We start from the raw sequence: 27,559 nt of genomic DNA on the forward strand, positions 1-27,559 counted from the left end.
ATACACCGTTACACATACAACATTAAACTTTATTTAGAATCAGGGCATTATTGATATGAGAGAAGCCTCACCTTGTCCTTTAAATGGTGAGATCAATAAGTTCGCAATGATGCTTAATAGTCAGCTGATCTTAAATTGTTTTTAAATTATGTTATTTGTGGTATTTAAAAATATTCTTTAACCCAGATAAAGCCACTGGTCGTTTAAACGCCACAAAAAATGGTTGCAAAAATTGACGTAAAACTCTGGTTTTTCGAATATTTTTGTGGCGGTTTTTGCATTTTATTGTCTGTTGTCTGTCATTTCACGCTTATAAAGCTTCATTTGACCTATGCATTTCCACGCAATAGTCCTAAAACCCAATCCATTAAAAAATCAACTTTTTTGTAATTTTCGACTTTTGATGAAAAATTTAAATATGCGATAATCATAAATATTATATTCATATAAAGTCAGGGATTTGTTAGGAATATAGTAAGAGTTCTCAATCTCTCAATCAAAAACCAAGAGATTGACATGTAAAAATACACCTCTATTACCCTCCAACGTTTTCGGCACTTTTAAAACAAGGCCCGATTGCAGGAAAACTATACGTTTTAGAGATAAAAGTTATTTCTAAAAATATACTTAAAAAGTCTCCAAAATATCATTTTCATACACAATTTTAAGTTTTCTCGAAAACCAATTTTCGTGGGTTAAGGTGTCTATGCCTCAGAACCCATTTTTTATTAAAAAATATATATCTTCAAAAAAATCCACGTTTCGCTGTTCTTAAAAATGATTTTCCTTAAAAAAAAAACAAATCCTTGAAAAATATTTGTCAAAAATCCACTGCCCCACTTGGGCTGCCTTTTCACTTTGTCTTTTTCGTGTTATTGCTGAGTGTGTGTATGTGCGTTTGCATAACCTCTATAAATTAGAAAATTAATTGACCTTTTTAAAGGGTGGGAGGGGGTCATTTTCCATGACTTCATATACATAATTAATGCATAATTATGGTTACCTATTAAATATTATAATTTATTGCATACTTTTGGGGCTGGCACAAGCACACACATAAATTTCTTTATTTTTATGTGGAAAGGCAACGAAATTAAAACATTGCTTTGTTGTTGCTGTTTTTTTCTTTCAAGTCATAATTAAATACTTAGCTTTGAATTATAATTTGGTTTGCAAAGAAGCCAGCCAGTCAAGCCATAGACTTTCGTTCCTTGGTCACAGGGTTTTGTGTTATGGTTGTTGTTGTTGCAGTTTATTGTTCTTTTGCTGTTGGTGCTTATTAAAATTCATGTTCATTTTGTTGGTCTTTTGTTTTTGGTTATTTTGCTTTTTTTTGGTCTAGTGTAAATTACTAAAAGACTTTAATGGCGTTGAATGGATAATAATAGACCAACTTAGAGGTGGCGGATTTTCGTTTGGGATTTCTTTGTGTCCCTTTAAATGTGCGTGTTGGTGAGATATAACGTTTTTAGTTTTGTATACCATGCACATTAGTAGTTGGTTAAAAGTTCATTTTGTTTAAGAAATCACGTAATTTCCCGGGTTGTTTGTTTTTTTTTTTTTTTTTTTTGTGCACAGGACTCAGAATACACATTTGAGTAATTTGCAGGAAAAGCATTTCAACAAAAAATGCGGAAAACCCCCAACAATATGGAGAGACATTGCAACAATTGTGGAAATTTTCCTTGAGGACTTAATTTCTTTTCATGGCTCTCTCAAATTTGAGCAAACGAAGGCATAGTTTTTTTGTTTAACAACAACAACAAAAGTCCTGCCATTATTACATGGAATAACCTTTTGTATTATTTTATTTGTTTTTTTTTCTAGACTTCACGAAATCATCAGCCATATATGACATTTATATTTATTTAAATTACTTTTACTTAATGGCATATCTGGTGTTCTGTTACTCAGTGTTGAAACACCAACCAGCAACAACAACGACAAAAATAATCATTACCTTGCAAAAGCTTTTACCTTAGTGAATATGATTTGCGTGTCATTTCACTTTTATTTGCTACCATATTCTACTGTAGCCTTAAATCCTTGCCAAATTGCTACTTTTCGCCAAAAAAAAACAAAGTTTTTTGTTTTTCTTGTTGTTGTGCTGGGTATGTGTCAAGTGTTGAATATCCACCTCGAAAAGTGCAAAACACTTTATTGTTTTCGTTTTTTATAATAGTTACCTTCTTCTTCTCGTTGTTGTTGTTGTTGTTGACGCCTGGGGCGCCTTTATGTCACCAACTTTATTTGTAGTTATTGCAGCTACAAAATGGGGTTTTAACTTTATTGTGCAGAACTTTTACTTTTATTTGTTTTGGGGGGCAATATTAAAGAAAGTGCAAAGATGAGGATGGGGTCAGGTCAGATTATCTTGGCTGGAACTTATATGGACGAAACTATGGAGGAAGCTTTATGCAAGCTTTATCGTCGAGTCCGAACGATGTACAGCTGGAAATAGCACCAGTTTATATATTTTAATTATTAATTAATCTATTTTCCATGACATCATTTAAAGAACAGAGGGAGGATTCTGGGATGTTCTAGGGAAATAAGTTGAAAAGTCTCCATTTGAATATCCTTGTCATAATTGCGGACTTTTCAGGCTTCAATTGTAACCTAGTTAAGTTTTGGCATACCCTTAGGTAGTGCATAAGAAAATTCTGAATATATTTGGAAACTTTTTATAATTTATACCCATCGAATCTAGACATTTAAAGTACAAGGAGAACATGCTAACTTCTGCAACACGGCACAAATTATTAATTAAAGTTTTTTATGTTATATTCACTGGTGAAATTGAGTCACGACTTCCCGTAGCCCCTACTATTTTTAATTTTTTGCGTATTTTTCTATTTTTTCAATCATTTTTGCTGTGATTTTCTAGTTTTGGAATTTCAGTGAATTGAAAACATTATTCGTCATATTAATATTCTTAGAAATTCTTCTACATTGTCCTAAATGATGGCCTATGAAATATTCTTAAAAATCCACAATAATTGTCCTTAATATTTGTCTGAAGAATATGTTTTAATATTCACGAGAAATATGCTTTAAATATCCACGGGAAATATTTTTTATATATCCACCCGAACAAATCATAAAATATCCACGAGAAATAGGCTCTAAATATGGAAGAGGAGTGCTCTTTGAATATCCACAAAAAATAGTGTTTAATGCATGCAATCATTGTCCAACAAATATCCTTTAAAAGATTGCGATCATTGGCCTAAAAATATACTTTAAAAGTCTAATATTCTTTAATTGTCTTCGATCATTGTCAAAAGATATTTTTTAATGTCTTTAAAAATCTGTAATCTTTTTGCCAAAAAAATATTCCATCATTGGCCTAAAAATATTCATTGACCTATTGTGATCTTTTCGTCTAAAAAATATCGATGGTCTAAAAATATTATTGAATTTTGTGTATTTATGAATTTTGTAAATTTTAAAAATATCTTTTCTTATTCTTATAAATGGTTCCCCACCATAACTACGCCAATTACTTTTGATGTCTTTTGATGCAAATTTTGGGCCAGGGCAAGCAACAATGTTTATATTAGATCTGTTTTAGGATCATGTAGTAACAAGTTCAATATTGCACACATAAACTGTCGTAGTATAAAACCATCCACTAATTCCGTGAAGTTTTGTGAACTTAGATCCATTTTATCAGGATCTGGTTTAGATATTATTGGTATCTCCGAAACGTGGTTGAAACCTAATATTTCTACTCGTATGGTAAATGTGCCTGGGTATAAGTTTGTTAGGAGTGATCGCATTAGCTCTAGAGGTGGTGGTGTTGGAGCATACATTGCGAATGGCGTTTCTTATAAAGTTGTCTTTAAATCGTTTGTTTTAGGAAAATGTGAATCGCTCTTTATTGAAATTATGGCTGGTGATGTTAAGGTCTTGTTTGGGGTAGTTTATTTGCCTCCTCCAGGTGACTTTATGGCCTTTGAAGATAAGCATACTAACTTACTGTTGGAATATTCTAAAATAATAATAGTGGGTGATTTTAACTTGAATATGTTCGATCTTCAAAAAGCCATGTCTGTGCGATCATCTTGCTTCCGTTTGAACTTGACAGTTTTGCATAATTCCAAGCCTACTCATTATGATGCTTCACATCACTCGTCATCGTTAATTAATTTTATGTTAATTAGTGATTTTTCTATGGTTCACTTGTCAGATCAAGTCATTTGTCCTTCTATATCCGACCACTCGCTCATTTTTGCCTCATGTAATATTGCCGTTAACACATTTTGTGACTTTATTGAGTATCGTGATTATGTGAATATTGACTGGCCCGGATTTTTTTCATATTTATCAAATTTTAATATTGATATAGTGAACGTCTCTGATATAGACATTAAGTGTTCTATACTATCAAAACTTATTACTCGGTTGTTTGACTTTGTTCCTGTAGTGCGCAGAAGAATACGTACTGATGAGAAATGGATAAATGCGAACCATATAAGTCTTGCTCAGTCGCTTGCAAGATTTGGCTTTTAGGACATACCAGTGTAACAAAACTAATGCTAATTGGAAAGTGTTCTCTAAATATCGTAATAAAGCAAAGTCCGTCATTCGGCGAGAGCGTCGGAACTTTTATTCTAAAAAGTTTAGAGCTATGGGTTCAACTGCCTTATGGCGCTTTATAAGGACGTCAGGTTGTATGGGTGGAGAAGATGTGATTTCTGATATCGATGTTAATGTTTTAAATAATTCATTTCAATGTAGGAATTCACAAATGCTTAATATTGATCTCCAATTTCTCGATGTGCCTGACAATGGGTTTTCTTTTCATTGTGTTGATGTTGATGACGTTATATTGGCTCTCGGTAGGATTAAATCGAAATCTATCGGAATTGATGGTATACCAGTGGATTTTTTGAAATTGATTTTTCCATATATTTCGTATGGTGTTTTAGATTTAATTAATTCTATTTTAACATCTTCTTCTTTCCCCCTTATGTGGAAGAAGGCCCGAATTGTTCCAATACCTAAGGTAAATGTAGTTCATGGTCCTGAAGATCTCAGGCCCATATCTATTCTCCCTGTTTTGTCGAAGGTGTGCGAACATGTCATGAAGAACCAGATACTTTTGCATGTGGATAGATACATATATAATGGTCAATTTGCATTCCGTAAAAATCACAACACGACTGGTTTGCTACTTTACTTAACTGACATGGTGCGGCATAATGCAAATCGGAATAGTAATACTGTAGTTATATCATTGGATTTGACTAAGGCCTTTCTATTTCGCATCCAATACTAATAAGAAAACTAATGAATGAATTCAGTTTTTCAGCGACAGCATGCAAACTCATCCTATCTTATCTATCTGGCAGGTCTCAGTTTGTTGTTTATAAAGGCAACTCTTCAGAAACTAATTTACTTACGTGTGGTGTACCACAGGGCTCTGTATTGGGGCCGTTACTTTTTATCCTATATGTTAATAGCCTCACGGAGTGTTGTCGTGGTGTCGACTGTACCCCACTTTTATTTGCTGATGATGTGTTTCTTGTATTTTCGGACTCTTATGCAAGTCCTGTTACTTTTGAAGTGAAATAAATAACTGTCTTACACGTTTTAAACAATGGTCTACAGACAACTTTTTGACTTTCAATCCCTCCAAAACAAAAGCTATTAACTTCGGCTGTCGTGATTATAATATAAATATTTATCTAGATGGTAATCTAATTAGTTTTGTAAACTGCCATAAAATATTGGGTGTTTTGGTAGACAACAAACTTTCATTTGAAATGCATGTTGATTCAATTCAAAGAAAAGTGTTTTCTGTGATTCGTAGACTTTACTCGACTAATTTGTTTCTTCCGTCATGGGTTAAAAGACGTATGGCCTATGCTCTTCTGATGCCTCAAGTTAATTATGGATTAGAACTTGTGTCTGGTACGATTAATGCAATTTTTTTAAGATATAAGCGGATAGTTAATTCTATTGTTCGTTTTACCTATGGTATTAGAACTCGTGAACATATCTCTGATTATGTCGTGAGTTTTCTGGGATCTAGTTTTGAGCAATATGTTTCTCTTAGAATTGTGTGTTCTTTTCATAAGATTATTAAGGAGGGTGTGCCTGCTTTTTAGCTAATATGTTTAGTTTTTCTATGTTTAGGAGGAATACGCAGATAACCATACCCAGGATAAACAATGCTACCTTTGAAAACTCATTTGTCATACGCGTTGCTAGATTGTGGAACTATCTACCTATTGAATTGAAGGTATTTTCTCAATCTAATAATGCTTTTAGGTTAAAACTTTTGCACCATTTTCGGAATCCTAATAATAATCACACATTATGATCCCGTTATCATATCGATTTCCTGTAGTTTGTAGTCTTTACTTACTGTTATGATGCTGGCATGCAATATCTCATAGAGATACTTGCATTTTAGTTAATTGCTATGTTTTTTGACTATGTTTGATTTATGGAGATTGGTTTTGGACATACTACTGTCGACAGTTTTGTAACTTGCTTATTGTTGCTTGTTATGGTCTTCCATTCCTTATGATTTTTGTAGTTTTGGTTGGGGAGCCATTTATTACTGTTTTTATTGAGATTTGCTCTTAATTATTATAAGATTCTACTTAGGTTGTAAAAATTTTTGTTAATACTATTTATTGGCCTTGGAGGCTTTAGTATTAAAAATGAATTGAATAAATAAATAAATAAAAGTTTGCGGTCTTTTGGCCTAAAAAATATTCTTTAAAAGTCCGCATTCAAAATATTCTTGAAAAGTCCGCGATCATTGACCCAAAAATATTCTTGAAAAGTCCGCGATCATTGACCCAACAATATTATTGAAAAGTCAACGATCATTGGCCTAAAAATGTTTAGAAAAGTCCCCAATCAATGACCAAAACTATTCTTGAAAAGCCCGTGATCATAGCGATCAGTGGCCAATAATATTTTTGAAAAGTCCGCGATCATAGCGATCAGTGGCCAATAAAAATTCCGCCATCGTTATTTTTCAAATATTCATAAAAAGTCCGCCATCATTGGATGGAAAATATTCTTTAAATCATTGGCTAAAAAAATTGCACAAGAAATATTCTTTAAAAACGCACTAATGCAATCTTCTAAGTTCAGGAGCATTGCGATTATTTTTCAAAAGTCCACGATCATTCTTCAAAAGTCCACGATCATTGCCATCATTCTTCAAAAGTCCACGGTCATTTCAATAATTTTTCAACATCTTGTTTAAAAAGTAATCTTGTTTTAAAAGATTGTGCTTTACCCATATAGTGGTACCACACGATTTCAAGCGTGCTTTAAAAGATTGTGCTTTAAAAGTCTACAATCATTGCGATTATTATTTCAAATTCTACGACCATTCTTTAAAAGCCCACGATCATTTTGATCATTTTTCTATTCTTTAAAATCCTACGATCATTCTTTAAAAGTCCACGATCATTTTGATCATTTTTCTATTCTTTAAAATCCTACGATCATTCTTTAAAAGTACACGATCATTTTGATCATTTTTCTATTCTTTAAAAATCCACAAACATTCTTTAAAAGTCCACGATCATTTTGATCATTTTTCTATTCTTTAAAAGTCCACGATCATTTTGATCATTTTTCTATTCTTTAAAAGCCCAAGATCATTTTGATCATTTTTCTATTCTTTAAATGTCCACGATCATTTTGATTATTTTTCTATTCTTTAAAAGTCCACGATCATTTTGATCATTTTTCTATTCTTTAAAAGTCCAAGATCATTTTGATCATTTTTCTATTCTTTAAAAGTCCACGATCATTCTTTAAAAGTCCACCATCATTTTGATCATTTTTCTATTCTTTAAAAGTCCACGATCATTTTGATCATTTTTCTATTCTTTAAAAGTCCACCATCATTTTGATCATTTTTCTATTCTTTAAAAGTCCACGATCATTTTGATCATTTTTCTATTCTTTAAAAGTCCACCATCATTTTTATAATTTTTCTATTCTTTAAAAGCCCACGATCATTTTGATCATTCTTCTATTCTTTCAAAATCCACGATCAATTGACTGGAAAATATTCTTTAAAAATCTACGATCAATTGACTGGAAAATATTCTTCAGAAATCCGTGATCAATGGATTACAAAATATTCTTTAAAAATACACCATCAATTGACTGGAAAATATTCATTAAGAATCCACGATCAATGGATTAGAAAATATTCTTTAAAAATCTACAATCAATGGATTGGGAAATATTCTTTAAAAATCCGCGATCAATTGAGTGGAAAATATTCTTTAAAAATCTGCAATCAATGGATTGGGAAATATTCTTTAAAAATCTGCGATCAATTGACTGGAAAATATTCTTTAAAAATCCAACATCAATTGACTGGAAATTTTTTTTTTTTTAAAAAATCCACCATCAATTGGCTGCAAAATATTCTTTAAGTATCCACAATCAATGGATTAGGAAATATTGTTTAAAAATCTACGATAAATGGATTGGTAAATATTCTTTAAAAACCTACGATCAACTGACTGGAAAATATTCTGTAAAAATCCACCATCAATTGACTGGAAAGTATTCATTAAGAATCCACGATCAATGGATTAGAAAATATTATTTAAAAATCTACGTTCAATGGATTGGGAAATGTTCTTTAAAAATCTACGATCAACTGACTGGAAAATATTCTGTAAAAATCCACCATCAATTGACTGGAAAATATTATTTAATCATCCACAACCAATTGACTGAAACCCCACTATCAATGGACTAGGAAATACTCTTAAAAAAATCCACGATCAATAGATTGGAAAGCATTCTTTAAAAATCCACTATCAATTGGCTGGAAAATATTCTTTAGAAATCCGTGATCAATGGATTAGAAAATATGCATTAATAATCTACGATCAATTGACTGGAAAATATTCTTTAAAAATCCACTATCAGATGGCTGGGAAATAATCTAAAAAAAATCGAAGATCAATGGATTGGAAAACATTCTTCAAAATTCACTATCATTCTTCAAAAATTCAATATCAAATTCTTGTAAAATCCAGTATCGTTAGCCTTAGAAACATTTTTAACATATCCAGGAATATTGGTCCGAGAAATAACCTTAAAAAATCGCCGATTTCGGTGCTTATATTCCTTTGATTGCTTGTTACTTCTTGTCTCCATCCGCTTGTTTCAGAATATATGAAAATGCAAACAAAACGATCCTCTATTCTCTTCTATATCTTGGCGCCATCTATACTTCATATTTAACATTATTGTGAAAAGGGATAAATTAATGCGTATATTTTTAGGCAGACTCTTAAAATAATAATAAATATCGATATACCTCTCTATAATATTATCAATTCTCTTAGAGCAACGTTTTGGTATATGTTAGATTATATTCGACAAGAATATATGTACATTAAAATGTTCCCACAAATATGTTAGTTCCCTCGCTCTCTCTCTCTCTCTCTCTCTCTCTCTATGCTTCCTTTATTTCCCTTAAAACATTTATTTTTATATTTTCACTTTTAATATTTTGCCAACTAAACCTTTAAATTAAATACAAATTATGCCTTGAGCCCCAAAGTAGACCTTGACATTTTGATAAACATACAAAGTATGCTTTAATAATATGTACACCAAGCGTTGTCATAATAAATTTGTATAGTGAACAAAAACTTATGACATTTTGTGTGGGGCTAAATGGTTGAAAGCTTTTGAAACTTTGTTGATAGTTTTTCACTGCTATGCGAACTTCTTTCTTGTTAAGGTAATTATGGAAATTGCTTTTAAATAAATTCATTGATTTTTTTTGTCCTGCTTTGAGAAAGAGACAAAGCACAGGCAAAAACTCTATTTTAAAACAATAACTTGGAAACAAATATCGTTTTTGCTTCGAACACAAAAACATTTTTTTTGTAATATTAAAACATACATTTAGGAGCTGCAAAACCTAAAGACAACTTTTAGTGTTGTGGTTATACTGTTTTTTGTTAACATGGACAAATTATTGTCTGAGTTAGTTTTTGTTTCTTAACTTTAAAAAACCCTACAAAACACTATGACCACATATTGTAAATTGCAAGCAATATTTTTCTAATTTAGCCTCCTGCCTCTACACCTAACAATATGCCATTGTTTGTGACAAAAAAAACGTATTTATAATTTGATTTCATGTTTGCGTGGCTTAATGCATTTTCTAACTAAATTATAGTCTATTTTGGCTCTCTCTCTACAGAACAAAAAATGACAAAAACATGACATTTAATCATACACCGCACCGTAAGTACGTACACTGACAAAGGATAGATAGTAATGGACAAAGAGTAGCAGCAACAACAAAAGAAAAAACCTATGAATATAAAACATGTCACAACACACAAAGAATTGGCTATATGTCGGACAACAAAACATGAACTGATGATAAACTACTACTACATTTACTTGAAGGCAAAAGGGACAAACAGACACATACTATATATAAAAGAAGACAAAAAGCTTGACAAATTTCAAGCATGTTAGTAGTTATAGGTGAATTGATTGTAGATTGTAAAAAGGGTTTTTATGTGAGGCATTGATTATAAATAATATAATAAATCTTATTGTTTACATTTTTGAATGTCCCACATTCCATATTGGCTTCTTTTTTCGACATAGAAGGCTAAGAAAACTAAAAATATTCTAGATTCTCAATTATTAAAATGCGCCATCTATACGTCATATATTTTCAATGGACGAGTTACCTGATTATAGCTAAATTACTGAGCATATTTTTAGGCAGACAATAATGAATATTATGGAAATAAGTAAATACAATATAATATTTAATTATTAATGAGCTAGATGGCGCTGAACGTTTCTGCTGTGTTATCGTTGCAACAGAGTTGTCACTGCTATAAGTATCGAGAAATGTTTAAAGTCCCGCATTCCATATTTGTTTCTTTTTTCGGCATATAATGGTAAGAAAATATTAATGATATTCTAGACTCTCTAATATGGTATAGCGCCATCTATACATCATATATTTATTATATTTTCAATGGACGAGCAGTCTGTTTGTAGCTAAATGACTGAGCATATTTTTAGGCAAAAGTTGTCACTGTTATACGAATTTAGATGATTTTAATAATTTTTTTGGTACAAAGAACTGCTATGGAATGGAAACTTGAGTTTAAATCTGTTCTTATCTATTAACCCTTTAGTTGAGTTCCCAATAAATTTAACCTGAATAGATAGCTACTATACGAACTAACGACAAAAAATCAATATATTTCTTTTGACACTCATGCTATTGTCAACAACATGTACTAACAAAAAAAAAAAAAATAAAGGATTCGATGACATTCTTTGTGTCAACGATATCTATTTTCTTGGGTTGTCTATCTTTTGCTTGGCCATTATTTTTTTTTGGAGACAGTGAGAGAGTATGTGTGGGAAGGACTTTATGCGACCCTTTACATGTTAATTATATTTACCTTTCAATCAAATACTACTACACACAGGCAAAGAAAATTGGGGAGCGATATGCAGAAATTACATACAAGAAGTTCCATTTATATTGATGGAAATTCCAGCACAACAAAGGGATCAATAATGGAAATTGGGACAAACTTTCTTTTAAAAAAACGCCAACCCTCCTAAGATTTCTCTACCTAAAATTTTTACTTACATACGATTTTTCTTTTTTTCTCTTTTTAGGTAAGTTCATCATCAAACGAAATTTGGAATCCAGCGGTAAAGTATTTAAAAAGAATGTAAAGAAAAAATAAATAAAAAAATTCTCCTAGTTTGAACTGACTCAATTAGAAATTTAAATTTCTTTTGCCTTGTTTTATAGCCAAGCTATTTAACCACAAATTCGGTTTCAGTTTCAATTGGTTTTTGTGCCAGTTCTCTCTCTCTCTCTCCCTTTGGAATCCATACATCATAAAATATTCAAATAATTGAGCCTTCATGAAACTTAAAATACTTTTAAAGTATGCTTAAGATTCAAGCATATCATCTTATACATCAGCCCTAAACTATGCTATCAAAATTTAGAACCATTTTTCGGTTTTGTTTTATTCACAAGAAGCCATTTTCATTTTCAGAGTTTCCTTTTAACACAAATAATTTGAAGAATTTTTTTAGCATATTTTTTCTTTAGTTTTGCATTGCATACTTTTTGGGTTAGCTTATATTATATTGAAAAGTAAGAAAAAGTTGAGTGCTTGTGTGTGTGCGGGTGGGTGATTGTTGTTTTCCATTACTTGTGAACTTGTAAAACAGAAGGCCACTACTGCTGCCACTTGCAAAAACAACTACAACTGCTACTTTTCTTTCATTCATTCAAGTCGCTCAACTCACTTTGCCTGACTCACTTACGAGTGACTATCAAGTGGAACTAACACAACAAGTACTTTTTATGACTTTCTAAACCATTTACAATTACAAGAACGTAAGACACACGGGGACTTTCCTTTTTTTTCTTGCTCTCCTTTTCCTCCCATGCCTTTTTGTTTTGTTCATTCCTTATATTGAAGAAAAGATGACTTTGTTGAAGTGCATATTTTTCGCATGGAATTTCTTACTCTCTGGAAAAAAACAAATATATTCCAAGAACAAAAACAAAACAAAAAATATTATGAAACTACGAAAGTTAAACTTTTAGCTTGGGAACGAAAAAAGTTTCAATAGAATTTTCTCACTTTATTCAAAGCAGTATACTGGGAAAAACGAACTGAAAAGAACTCTACTGAACACAATTAGAATTTTTTATTCTTCGCCTTCATTCTTCTTCAGCTTCTTTTTATCATATTTGATGGCTATTAAGTTTTGTGTGTTACTTAAAAGAAAAACTATGTAAAGCAGGCCAATAGAATTTAATAAAAGGAAACCATTTTGCCTCCACCCACCAAAAAAGTTGTTCAGCTTGTTCGAAATATCCATGGTTTTTTCCTGTTTTTTTTCGGAAAATATTAATTTAATCGTTTTGCAATTAAGAATTATTTTCTTAAATAATCGTTGGAATTTTTTATTAATAGCAAAGAGAAAAGTTAGTTATTTTTTTGATGTACATGAGTTTGGACGGAAATTTTGGGAGATTCTTAAAAAACATTGCCTACTTTTAGGATTCAATGTTAAGTTTGTTTTTTATTTTGGACATTATAAAGAGCAAACTGGTCCAGTGGCTTGTATAGATAATGATTTTAGGCGAAATTGTTTGTTAATTGGAAAAACACTGCCTATTTTTTGGAGTCAATGTGGGATTTATTTAAAATTTTAGACATTATAAGGAGTTAAGTGGTCCATAATTCTACCAAAACTTATAATTTTTCCACACAAACAATACAGATTTTTAAAGACTTCAATAACAAACTATTCACGATTTTAGGGTATTTTTAAAAAACGTTGCCTAGTTTTAGGTGTGTTCTCTATATTTTAACGTATAAAAGAATTATAAGAGAGCGACAATTATAACATAATTTCCTAAAATTTTGCATTTTTTCATACAAACAATATATTGATTTTAAAAGACTTCAATCACAAACTTTGTTCGATTTTGGGGTATCTTAAAAATATGTTGCCTACTTTTAGGTGAGTTTTTTAATTTTAATTTTTAGACGAATTATGAGAGCGACTATATGAACGTAATTTACTAAAACTGTATACTTTGTCCACAAAAAAGATACCACGAACTATTTTTTTAATTTGGGGTATTTTTTTAGGTAAATACTCTATAATGTGACCTATAGATACGGTGACCAATATTTTTGAATGAAAATAGAGTACATATACAATACACTGGATTTTACTCAAACGGAGAAATCGATGTCGGATTTTTTATGCGATTTATATGTCAATTCCACAAAATATCCCTACTATACATAGATCCGGTCAGAATACGGACTTATATGTCAACTCCTTCGGGTATCTCCCACACAAAATTTCGGAAAAGTTTAGCCGATAGCTTTTATTGCTAGTGCTTTTTGTAATTTTTCTTTAAAATAATTTATAATTATAATAAATATCTTTAAATAAATAATAAATAACTACATTTCGGAAAAGTGCAGTTTATGACCTCCTCCCGAATCGTTTTGATTTTTCTTGCAACAGTTGCACTCAAGGCCCCAATTACGGTGGTACAAGTTTTTTGAGTAGCTTGAGAAAATGACTCGAAATCTATAAAAAAAAAACCCTACGGTCAGCAAGCACCACCTTCGAATTTCACTACCAGCCACGCACCAGTTTTGCATATCGTAATATTTCTTCGAATATTAAATAAAATTTGAAGGTGGTGCTTATAGGTCCCCTCCTTCCGGTGCCTCCCCCACAAAAGTTCGAAAATATTCGTAAAATGGTACGCGCGATATCTCATAAACGGAATAACCGATTTGGTCCAAACTTTGGATTTCGAAATATTTTGTCCAAACTTAGTTTGTGTTCAAAAGTGGACCTATCGATTCACTCCTTGGTGTGAAATCCACACAAATGTTCTAAATTTTTGGGCGCTTAAGGGTCTGTTCGAGGGTTCTTTGGAAATTTTTACCGAAGGTACTCCTTGTGGCACTGTTTACAGCGATATTATGTTTTTCGTGGGTAAGTCCATGTTTCCTGATATAATGCTCGAAAAGCTCTAAATTATATGGTGACCAATTGAAATGATTGGTTTTGATTTTTGGCGATATATATCTATATTTTTAGGTATCCCCTACAAACCTTTTGAGCTTTAATCCAAATCCATATTTTTGTCGGCAAGTTCATACACCCAATTCTGCAATACGGAAAAAATTCCTTGTTGGTGGGTCATATGTGATTTATTTTGAATTATTTACTTGATCTGTTTCATTTTTGAGGCGTGCCGGTTTTTACAGGGTAATGTCTGTTTAAATTTTACAGTTTTCCAGAGAATTAAATTACCTTCCTCTCTGAGAAAGCACTTACTGAACAATTCTTGCTGGAATAGTAACAGACATACCTAATTTTTTAAATGTCTACCTACACGCAGAGAAAAAAATATGATTGATCCAACAATATTCGAAGAGCAAAATATGTATTGTAAAGATATTGTTAAATTCCAAATGTAGTATTGTGATTCCAACAATTGGGTTTTGTTAAATCCAAAAATTGTTTTTGTCAACTGGACAATAGTTCTCTCTTTTCTTCGACAATTTTTTCTCTTCTCTCGCTATTCGATGCCGTGTTGAAAAAAAACAATTATGGTGAGTTTTGTTTGTATGACATGATGCCTTTATCTTTGTTTTTGTGTGTATGTATACCAACAAGGAGACTCTTGTTTTTATTTGTTTCTGTTTTGTTTCATTCTTCTATCTTCATTGTGCTTTGAGGTTTGGTGTTATACCGGAGTTTGTTATTGTGTTTAATTATTCCTTATGCTGTGGTGGGTGCTTGTGGCTTTTTGTTTGTCATTGTTGTGAGCCAATGCAGCAAACCATGTATTGTGTTCATCAATGATTGCAATATTATACGCGACATTTATATCCAAGTTATGCGAAAAGTGTATATGAGAAGTATATATACTCATATCAAAAAATTCTGGGCTGGTTTTCTGGGTTGACAATACTTTTTGTAAACAAAATTAGATTATGATAGTTCCTACAATCGGTATTGTTAACGATTTTTACAATATTGCGGAAATTCGAAAGTTGTTTTTGTTTTCTATGTTTGGAACAAAAGATGGTATTTTTGGATTTGGATTACAATGTTTGAACAAAACAAATACATTTTTGGAACCAAAACAGATATTTTTGTTTCAACAAAAGCGAAAAATATTTTTTCTCTGCGTGTACGATTCTCTGATTTGATTACGTATGTGTTACACATGTATTCGTAAAGTAAATCCAAAATAGAGGACATAGAGTACGTCCAATGGAAATAGAGGACAAATAGAGTACGCTAAAAAAATAGAGTACGGACACCTAAAATAGAGTACTGTACTGTAAATAGAGTGCGGTTGGTCACCGTACCTATAGAAGAATTATAAGAGTGGCAATTTTAATATAATTTACTAAAATTGGAGATTTTTTTCCACAAAAAACGATACGGATTGTAAAAGGCTTCAACCCTAAACTCACCTTTTGGTTGTTTTAAAAATATGTATGTTTCGTACAATTTGGTTCAATCCGCAACATCAATATCACATTTTTCACCGTTGGAAGATCCCCTCTGCAATATGTAATCGACATATTCTGAGTATTTAGGCTATAAAACTTCTCTAAGTGATATCAACTTGGATTACCACAAAAATAGTAAGTGCATATAGTGCAATCTCACGGTAGCGGGTTCTTTCGTACCGTATTGACCCGAAACCGTAGTGTTTCGGCCAGCGGTTGCCAACCCAGCGTCAAATCTATGCTTCTACGCAGGTAACATGCAATAACAACAACAAAAATAGTATTTAACAACCCCATTTCTTCCTCTTCCTCCCTCTCAACTTAAACTTGTTCCATTTATTGCATGCCTACTTTTAGGCTACTTTAAATTTCTTTTTCATAGATTTTTATTTTCTTTTGAAAAGAAATGTGCCCATTAAATGCCAGTTGACAGTTATTTCCTTTAACAAAAGAAAATGTTTCCTTTGAGCCTTTTTCGTCACTCGCTACAATTGCTGTAATTAATTACATTTAACATTACAACAATGTGGTAGCCATCATTCCACAGTCTACTGCTTCTCCCAAGTAGGCATATCGAGAGTGTGCCAATATTTGTTGGCGGTTTGATGTCATTCATTTTGTGGGCTCTGATGCCATTCAGCCACCCACAATAAGTCTTGTGTTTTCTCTCTCTCTTTCATTCTCGGCTTGAAGCCTTTGCTTATCATGGTTTTCCGTTCAATGTCTACTTTTTCTTGTTTCTTGTTGTAGTATATCCTGTACTATCTTCCAGCTATCTCTTTATATTGCCTACATCTTTTGTCCATTTCGTTCATTTGTCCTTTTTATTATCACCGTCCTTTCCGTTGGTTGCCTCGGTGTTTTTATCTCTTTCTATGCTATGCCTTTTTTATGCTCTTGACACTCTGATAAATGTCTTTCTGCACATAATTTAGCGTTTTTCCCATTTTTGGGCGAATTGCTTTTTTTGTTGTGAAACACAACAACACAGACAATGAAAATAAAAATTGCATGGAAATCTCTTTATTGAAGCAAACGACCAGACTGTGATTGCTCACAGGATCCACAGCAAAGAATTGTGCAGCAGCAGCAGGAGGGACATTAGCTATTTTGTCACCCCCTTCCCCTTGTCGTGTAAGTTGCCTTCTTGGGGGTCGAAATGCGTTAAAGTTTATAGTTAAACTTTGTGGTAATTATTTTTCTACGCAATTAATTTCGTATTGATATTAAGTGTTATACTACTTTGGCAGCATGACTAACTGATGCAGGGAGGTAGGTCCTTGCCTTGACTGAGGGAACATAAAAATGTAAATGAGTTTGTTGTTTTTTCTTTTTTCGTTTCTCTTGGTGTTTTTGTGTGCTGGCTTAACTCATCGTTTCTTTGGCATTTTTAACATTAAAAGTTTATAGAACCTTAGCTCTTTGCCTGCTGCAGGAGATGTCTACTGTGTCTAATAGCGGTAATTCTGGCTTTGTGAAATGTCTGGAAACAGTTTAAACTTAAACAAAAGTAATTAAAATGTGTTTAGGAATTTTAATTTGAAAAAAATAAATAAATTAGTTTTTAGTAGAGATTATGGTTACACACCTAAAAGTAGGCAACATATTTTAAAAAAAACCCAAAATTGAGAAATGTTTGAGATACCTTTTTTGTGTAGGAAAATTTATAAATTGTAGTAAAATTATGTATAGTTTATAGTTTAAATTATAGGTAAGACATGTAAACATATCACGGTGCTCTTGAATCAAATTTAAATGGAAGGTGCTTACACCTGGGAAGTTTTTGCGGATTCTGAAACTACAATGTCCATAGATGAGAAAAATCAAAAAACAAAAAAATCGTCGGAGCGCTTTTTAAATAAATCGCGATTTAAGTTGAAATTTTTAGGGGTTGTTTAGGTTTTTGCGATTTTGCTTGGAAACCGCAAGTCCTATCAAAATGGGGATAAAGAAAATGTTGTAGCTATCAAAATTCTCTACAAGATTGGCCTTAATGATATTTTCGTAGGTTTTACAACTTTTGAGATATAGAAGTTGAAATTGGGACAATTCAAATTCAATTCAATTCTGTATCGTCTCCTTATAAAACAATGTCATGACAGCAATTTCCCAACTTAAACTTATATATCTAAAAAAAATGGTACAACCTAGGAAAAATTACAAGACCCAGTCTTGTAGAGAATTTTCACAGCTATAAGATTTTCTCAGGTCCCATGCCGATAAGACTTGCCGTATTCAAGCAAAATCGCGAAACCCTAACAAAAAAACCTAAAAATGTAAACTGAACTTCTTTATCTCAAAAATGGTACATCCTGAAAACAAATCATAAATGTTAATCCTGAAGAGAATTTTCACAGCTACAACATTTTCTTAAGCTCCATTTCGATTAGACTTGCGGTTTCCAAGCAAAATCGTGAAAACCTAAAAAACACCTAAAAATTTGAATTTTGACCGCGATTTATTTAAAAATCCCTGCAGCGATTTTTTTCTTGTTTTTGGATTTTTCTCATCTATGAACATTGCTGTTTCAGAATTCACAAAAACGTCGCCTGTGTAAGCGGTTTTCGATTGCTTGAGTGGACAAAATATTTTTAGAATACCCACAAATTGAGAAGTTTGTAATTGAAGTCATTTAAAATCCGTATCATTTGTTGTGTTGGAAAAAATTTAAAATTAATTAATTTCTCGTTGGAGTCGAGCTTTACGACCTACGATTTTTTGCCAGTGAAAAAGGAAAGCCGAAGATTCGAACCCACACAACCACCATTATGTGACCGGTTTCTCTATCATCGAACTTTTTATTTCTCAAATCCAAGTTTGTTTTCACATTCCACTTGTGTGGCTTCCACGACAAACGCTTTTAACGCAGCCTTCGGAAGTTATGAGTTTGGCTCTGAACGCTAACACACCGTGATAACACCTTTTTTGTATGTTTTTCAAGGACGTGGGTTCAAACCCCAGCCTGGCTCATCCTGATTGTTATTTATTTGAAAATTTTGGGCGAAAATAATTTTATTATTAATTTTAATTATTTTCTCGTTTGAGTCGAGATTTATTACCTAAGATTTCTTGCAAGTGAAAAATTAATTAAAATTTATATTAAAATGATCTTTGTCCTAAAAGGAAAAATGTTCAAATAAAACACAAAATTTTTGTAAAATTATATTCAGTGCAATCATTAATAAAAATTCCGTGCGGAATTTGTTCCCTTTCCTCAATTTCGGAATATTTAATTTCCATATTTATTTCCCCAATTTCAGAATATTTAATTTCGATATTTATTTCCAAAAAGGAAATATTTTTGTCGATTCGGCGAGAATATTCCATAATTAGGTGATTCTAGTACTTTTCGTTACGTTTTAAAATATTGACTTTAATAGAATATCACTTTTTAAAATTATTTTCCGTGCGGAAAATTCCGAGGAAAATATTCATGATTGCCCTTATTTAAATTATCGCTGTGATAGTTCGTCTATAGCTTACTTTATAGATAAACCACCTAAAAATAGGCAAAATATTTTTAAAATCCCGCAAAATAGTTATATTCTGTTGATTGAAGTCCTTTTAAATCGGCATCTTTTGTGGAAAAAATTTACAACTACAGTAAATTATTTTATACAACCTAAAAGTAGGCAACATATTTTTAAAATTCCGATCATCTTCTTTCCCAGTGTTCGATGACGCCTTAATCGTTGTCCATAATTTACTACTAACGCTTCCCATGTTGCAGCACTTCATATGCTCTAGACATTTTCCATTCATGTTTACCGACTACGTTTTAACCCCAGTTTCATCTTCCTGACTCTAGGGTTGTTGTGGTTGATATGAATGGAAGTCTAGAAAAAATTTCCATTGTGTAAGAAGAGGTAGAAATCAGTTGTCCCTATAAATGACTTTCTTGAAATAATTTCCGTATTAAACTCCTTAAAGTATATTTTTCTAATAGAATCAAATGTATATTTAATAATCTTCCCTCAACTAATCCGTGGAAGTTCTAAGTCGATTTTAACTCTTCAGTATTGCATACTATTTGGAACCAATTAGAGGAATTAACATTTTCGTTTCTTTGTTTATTTTAAAGTTGTCACCAGGAGTAGTAGAGAAAACTTCTTGGCTGTTTTTTGGCCGCTATACCGCCACCACAAAAACAAACAGCAAAAAATTGCAGAAACACGTTAGACAGTAAATTAAATTTTCTTAATGGCAAGATGTTTAAATTGATGACATTTTAGAATAGAGAATTTTGGCTTGTTGTCCTCAAACAAAGTTTGTATGGAAATCATAAAATTAGGCCCAAATTTGGAAAATTCATGGAGGTTTACCAAAATGCTAAGACTAAATCAGTTACAGCCATAATTTGTCTTTATAAAAGGCTTTCTTCAAATAATTTTCTTATTCCACACCTAATAGTAGACACTAATTTTGAAAAAATAACTGTGGTGTACTGGTTTTTAAATTTATTTCTACTAAAATAAAATTAGTTTCTAATAATCTTTCCTTAAATAAGTCCATGGAATTTATTAGTCAGTTTTTACTCCAAGGTATTGCATACTGTTAGGATGTAATTAAATTAATTAACATTTCTTTACTTTAATGCTTTTCAACAAACCATTAAACAGCGGAAATTTTAGAAAAACACATTACCCATTTACATTTGCTTAATGAAAACAAATTTCAATTGATGCATATTTCAGGGAGGTAAGCAGCAAAATATGCTAAATTCCTTCTAAGGAATTTTAGCACTATATTATGTGGTGGTGTACCCAGAAGTTTAATTGTATAAATTATACTTGTGTTTTGTGTTCCATTTATTTTTTTTTTTCTCCATTGACATGTAATTTGAAAGTGAATTTTTATGACTCTTCTTGGGCTTATTCCTTGTTTTATTACTTTTCTGTATTTAAGTGGTTTTTCCATTACCTCGGGACATGCTTGACTGGAATGAAAAAATAATTTACTGACTGATTTCCATTCAAATGTGAGAGAGGGGTTGAACAAACGCTCCATTGGTGTAGTATAAAAGGGAGTGTTATTAGCAACACATGCCTAATTGCCAAGGCATTTCGTATAAATAATACGAAATAACAAAATTACTAGGGGCGCATATCCGTCACTCAGCCAGCATGTCAGCCGTGTAGTTTTATTGCTGTGGAAAACCACAAGAATGGAAGGAAGGATAGGAAATCATTGATTATTATAATGACTTGCATTTTATGATAATCCAGGGGGGAAAGGAAAGAAACTAAATAGCAATGACCCAATCGACACCTTATGGTGACAACAAATTCATTAGCCAGCGTTTTGAATTTTGTATTCCTATAATGTGTTTGCTGCTGGGGCGGGAAGTGTTGCATATTTTATGGCTCTTATACAATTTCTTATTCCAATTTCAGCTGCTAATAGTTTATTTATTTACTTTTTTTGCCAGAAATCCACCAGAAATTTATTAACCTAAATTTTACATCCTCTTTTGTTGGGGTGTAAAATTTTGTTGATGCATAAAATTGATTGTTCGCATTGTTCACATTTAGGGTGGGGTGATATTTGAGGGTTCTAGATTTTGTTATGAAAATATAATTTGTTTTGGAAAATTTATGTTTGTGTTTTGCTTATAAATTGATATCTCCTAAAAGTGTTTGATTTTTATTGTTATTTGAAAAACTATTAGCATAAAACACCACACGCACGCAAAGAAAATTAATTGTTTTGTTTAAAGATTACGATAAATCATTTGTAAAGCAAATAGACAAAAACGACGGACAGGTGACTGAAGAACTTAAGCAAAATGATATGATAACTATTTATCATGTGTGTAAACAAACATTGGAAAAATGAAATAGAAAATAAAAACTGATTTTAGTAAGGCCTAAAAGTAGGCAACACCTTCCCTGTTGAAATCTGGTTAAAAATGCTTATTAATGAAGGTACTGGAAGAAAAAAATCCTCATAAGCTGAGGACCGCCTTTTTTCTATAGAAAAATCCTCAGAATCTGAGCACCGATTTTTTTATAGAAGAAATTCCTCAGTAGCTAAAGAGCAATTTTTTTCTATAGAAAAAGCCTCAGAAGCCGAGGACCAATTTTTTGCTTTAGAAATAAATCATCTGGAGCTGAGGACCAATTTTTTATCGGAAAATAAAATCCTCAGTAGCTGAAGAGCAATAACTTTTTTCTATTGAAAAAAACCTCAAAAGCTGAGGACCAATTTTTTTTCTATAGAAAAAATCCTCAGAAGCTGAGGACCAATTTTTTTCTATAGAAAAAAATCCTCAGAAGCTTAGTTCCATTTTTTTCAATAGAAAAAAATCCTCAGTTGCTGAGGACCAATTTTTTTTATAGAAAAAAATCCTCAGAAACTGAGAACCACTTTTTTTTGTAGAAAAAATCCTCCGGAGCTAAGTTCCATTTTTTCAATAGAAAAAAATCCTCAGAAGCTGAGGACCAACTTTTTGCTTTAGAAAAAAATCATCTGGAGCTGAGGACCAATTTTAAAAAAAAAAAAATCCTCAGAAGCTGAGGATCAATTTTTTTCTATAGAAAAAAATCCTCAGAAGCTGAGGACCAATTTTTTTCTATAGAAAAAAACCCTCAGAAGCTGAGGACCAATTTTTTTCTATAGAAAAAAATCCTCAGAAGCTGAGGACCAATTTTTTTCTATAGAAAAAAATCCTCAGAAGCTGAGGACCAATTTTTTTCTATAGAAAAAAATCCTCAGAAGCTGAGGACCAATTTTTTTCTATAGAAAAAAATCCTCAGAAGCTGAGAACCAATTTTTTTTCTATAGAAAAAAATCCTCAGAAGCTGAGGACCAATTTTTTTCTATAGAAAAAAATCCTCAGAAGCTGAGGACCAATTTTTTTCTATAGAAAAAAATCCTCAGAAGCTGAGGACCAATTTTTTTCTATAGAAAAAAATCCTCAGAAGCTGAGGACCAATTTTTTTCTATAGAAAAAAATCCTTAGAAGCTAAGGACCAATTTTTTTCTATAGAAAAAAATCCTCAGAAGCTGAGGACCAATTTTTTTCTATAGAAAAAAATCCTCAGAAGCTGAGGACCAATTTTTTTCTATAGAAAAAAATCCTCAGAAGCTGAGGACCAATTTTTTTCTATAGAAAAAAATCCTCAGAAGCTGAGGACCAATTTTTTTCTATAGAAAAAAATCCTCAGAAGCTGAGGACCAATTTTTTTCTATAGAAAAAAATCCTCAGAAGCTGAGGACCAATTTTTTTCTATAGAAAAAAATCCTCAGAAGCTGAGGACCAATTTTTTTCTATAGAAAAAAATCCTCAGAAGCTGAGGACCAATTTTTTTCTATAGAAAAAAATCCTCAGAAGCTGAGGACCAATTTTTTTCTATAGAAAAAAATCCTCAGAAGCTGAGGACCAATTTTTTTCTATAGAAAAAAATCCTCAGAAGCTGAGGACCAATTTTTTTCTATAGAAAAAAATCCTCAGAAGCTGAGGACCAATTTTTTTCTATAGAAAAAAATCCTCAGAAGCTGAGGACCAATTTTTTTCTATAGAAAAAAATCCTCAGAAGCTGAGGACCAATTTTTTTCTATAGAAAAAAATCCTCAGAAGCTGAGGACCAATTTTTTTCTATAGAAAAAAATCCTCAGAAGCTGAGGACCAATTTTTTTCTATAGAAAAAAATCCTCAGAAGCTGAGGACCAATTTTTTTCTATAGAAAAAAATCCTCAGAAGCTGAGGACCAATTTTTTTCTATAGAAAAAAATCCTCAGAAGCTGAGGACCAATTTTTTTCTATAGAAAAAAATCCTCAGAAGCTGAGGACCAATTTTTTTCTATAGAAAAAAATCCTCAGAAGCTGAGGACCAATTTTTTTCTATAGAAAAAAATCCTCAGAAGCTGAGGACCAATTTTTTTCTATAGAAAAAAATCCTCAGAAGCTGAGGACCAATTTTTTTCTATAGAAAAAAATCCTCAGAAGCTGAGGACCAATTTTTTTCTATAGAAAAAAATCCTCAGAAGCTGAGGACCAATTTTTTTCTATAGAAAAAAATCCTCAGAAGCTGAGGACCAATTTTTTTCTATAGAAAAAAATCCTCAGAAGCTTAGGACCAATTTTTTTCTATAGAAAAAAATCCTCAGAAGCTGAGGACCAATTTTTTTCTATAGAAAAAAATCCTCAGAAGCTGAGGACCAATTTTTTCTATAGAAAAAAATCCTCAGAAGCTGATGATCGATTTTTTTCTATAGAAGAAATTTCTCCGTAGCTGAAGAGCGATTTTTTTCTATAGAAAAAAATCTTCAGAAGCTGAGGACCAATTTTTTTCTTATAGAAAAAATCCTGAGAAGCTGAGAATGAATTTTTTTCTTATAGAAAAATCCTCGGAAGCTGAGGACAAATTTTTTTCTATAAAAAAAATCCTCAGAAGCTGAGGACCAATTTTTTCTCTAGAAAAAAATCCTCAGAAGCTGAAGACCAATTTTTTTGTATACAGAAAAAAATCCTGAGGACCAATTGTTTTCATATAGCACAAAAACCTCAGAATCTGAGGACCATTTTTTTCTATAGAAAAAATCCTCAGAAGCTGAGGAGCAATTTTTTTCTATAGAAAAAAATCCTCAGAAGCAGAGGACCAATTTTTTTCTATAGAAAAAAATCCTCAAAAGCTGAGGATAATTTCTTTTTCTATAGAAAAAATCCTCAGAAGCTGAAGACAATTTTTTTCTATAGAAACAAATCCTCAGAAGCTGAGGATAATTTCTTTTTCTATAGAAAAAATCCTCAGAAGCTGAGGACAATTTTTTCTATAGGAAAAATCCTCAGAAGCTGCCAAAAATATGTTTAAAAGTCAAATTGTTTAATTGTTTTATTGTTTAAAAAAATAATAGTGATCGATTGTTTAATAGTTCATTCATTCTTCAAAAATATTCTTTTAGTTTATATTATTTCTTCCCTAATACCTTAATGGAAATTTTATTTTCTTAGATTTCCCTTTATAACAATTTACTTTAAGACTTAATATCAATTAACAGGTTTATGACTCAATTTACAAAAAATAAATAAATTGAAATTAAGAAGGGCAGAGATACATATGATATAAAGATCAGCTATTATCCTTCACACATGCTGTGCACACGGGGGGATAATCTCATTTTGGTTATGTAGTCATTCAAGAAGAAACCACACACACAAATAGGATAATGCCATACAATTTTGTATTTAGTAAAATACATTTTGTCAGCTGTATATAACAACACATTTTATTTCTTTCCATTAGTTAGTTGTACCTTAGTCACAGACCAATAGCAGCAGCAGTACATTTGCGAGGGTCTGTTTTTGGCATTAATAAAAATTACTTACTTAATTGCCACAGAGAAGGTTGACTCTGCCGTTCCCCTCACATAAAAATGGCAAATTATATTCCCCCTAGAAGAAAAACAGTAGCAACTAAACAGCTATCAAAACAATGGCAATAGATGAACAAAAAAACAGTAAGGTCTTCTGAATACATTGACATTTGCAATGACTCCAAACACACACACACCGAACATATCCACGACGTGTGCCCACAATGATATGTGTCCTTCTCATCTATCTCTCTTTTCAGACTCTTCTACAACAAATGTAGAAACCATAGTTTCAAATTATGTCACTACACTAAAAAGGACACGTGTGGGGTTTTGTGACAAACATTATTGTTACAGAGAGTTTAACTATCTTAATCCTGTTTTGGGGGGTTTTGTTAACCTCCTGTACGTGCATAACTATCTACATATTCTTGTTGCGACTTACACATATATGTGCGTACATATGTAATGTAATACAATTGTACAATTATGTCCATTTGTGTGTGTCCTATGGTTTTTTGGCTTTGTGTTTAACACACTTACACAGTTGTTCGTATGTAGTTGCTCATTTGATTGTGTACCTCTGTCTCTGAACATGTAAATATGGTCAACTTGTGAAATATAAATGAGGTCATCCTTTATGGCTACTACAACTACTACTGACTGCCTGCCACATGACCACTATTACACTCCACCATCATTACAATGACTTTTGCCACAACTTTGCATACACATACACAGGAACTAATGATAGAGACTTAACCAATATTATCATATATGCAATGCATTTGTATATTTGCCCCAATACAATGCGGGTTGGACGGACAGTAGTCGGTCAAAGCTATTATAACTTACGGAGCAACAAAACTAAAATCATAAAGAATTGCTCAAACGGAGCACGATTTTTTTTCTATTGGAAAAAATCCTCAGGAGGACCATTTTTTACTATGGAAAATCATTCTAAAAACCATAGAAAGAGAAAAATCCTCTAAAGCTGAGGACCAATTTTTTTCTATGCAAAAAATTCTCAGAAGCCGAGGACCATTAGTTTCTATAGAAAAAATCCTCAAAGTCTGATGACCGTTTTTTTTTCGAAAATTCACAGAAGCTGAGAACCGATTTCTTCTATATTTTTGGTCCTCAGCTTCTGAGGTTTTTTTTTATAGAAAAAATTGGTCCTCAGCTTCTGAGGATTTTTTCTATAGAAAAATTTGGTCCTCAGCTTTTGAGGATAGTTTTCTACAGACAAAATGGTCCTCAGATACTGAGGTTTTTTTATAGAAAAAAATTTATCCTCAACTTCTAAGAATTTTTTCTATAGAAAAATTTGGTCCTCAGCTTTTGAGGATTTTTTTCTATACAAAAAAAAATTCGTCCTCAGCTTCTGAGGATAGTTTTCTATAGACAAAATGGTCCTCAGATACTGACGTTTTTCTAGAGAAAAAAATGTATCCTCAACGTCTAAGGATTTTTTCTATAGAAAAAAAAATTGGTCCTCAGCTTTTGAGGATTTTTTCCTATAGAAAAATTTGGTCCTCAGCTTTTGAGGATTTTTTTCTATACAAAAAAAATTCGTCTTCAGCTTCTGAGGATAGTTTTCTATAGAAAAACCTCAGTTTTCTGAGAATTTTTTTCTATAAAAAAATGGGTCCTCAGCTTCTGAGGATTTGTTCTATAGAAAAAATGGGTCCTTAGCTTCTGAGGATTTGTTCTATAGAAAAAAATGGGTCCTGAAAATTTTTCTTTAAATCTGAAAAGCTAAGCAATTTTGTCCTTATAGTTCTTTTAACAGAACTCCATACTGTCGGCCCTTTTTTGTTATTTCTTTCTTTTTGTAGGCAATAGTTGCTTTTAGTATATTTGTTTTTTCTTTTTAGTTTTGTCATTTTATTTTCCATTCTTCTGTTTCTCTTCTTATATGGGCAGCAGGGTTTTTGCCTTCTTATGTTTTACAATATGACCACGAAATGTTCTCTTAAAGTTCATGTTCTTTGTAAACCCAAGCCTTGTCTGGTGTTTTTTTTTTCTACGATTCTTCTTCCCTGAATGCGTTCATTATTTGTCGAGCCCCAGCATATCTCACTTGTTTTCTGTTGTACTTTTTTGTTCCTTTCGCTGTGTACAATTTCGTTTATATTTAATTCATT

The 27,559-nt window shown here is 31.9% G+C and overlaps 1 protein-coding gene across 3 annotated transcripts in view; it reads left to right on the forward strand.

Moving 5' to 3' along the window:
• The window catches only part of pum (pumilio), a 306,308-nt gene that overhangs the window by 224,577 nt on the left and 54,172 nt on the right, over positions 1-27,559 (forward strand). The window lies entirely within an intron of this gene.

This window comes from Musca autumnalis, unplaced genomic scaffold (genome assembly GCF_047663935.1).
Source record: "Musca autumnalis isolate F117 unplaced genomic scaffold, ASM4766393v1 scaffold_1, whole genome shotgun sequence".
Taxonomy (NCBI): domain Eukaryota; kingdom Metazoa; phylum Arthropoda; class Insecta; order Diptera; family Muscidae; genus Musca; species Musca autumnalis.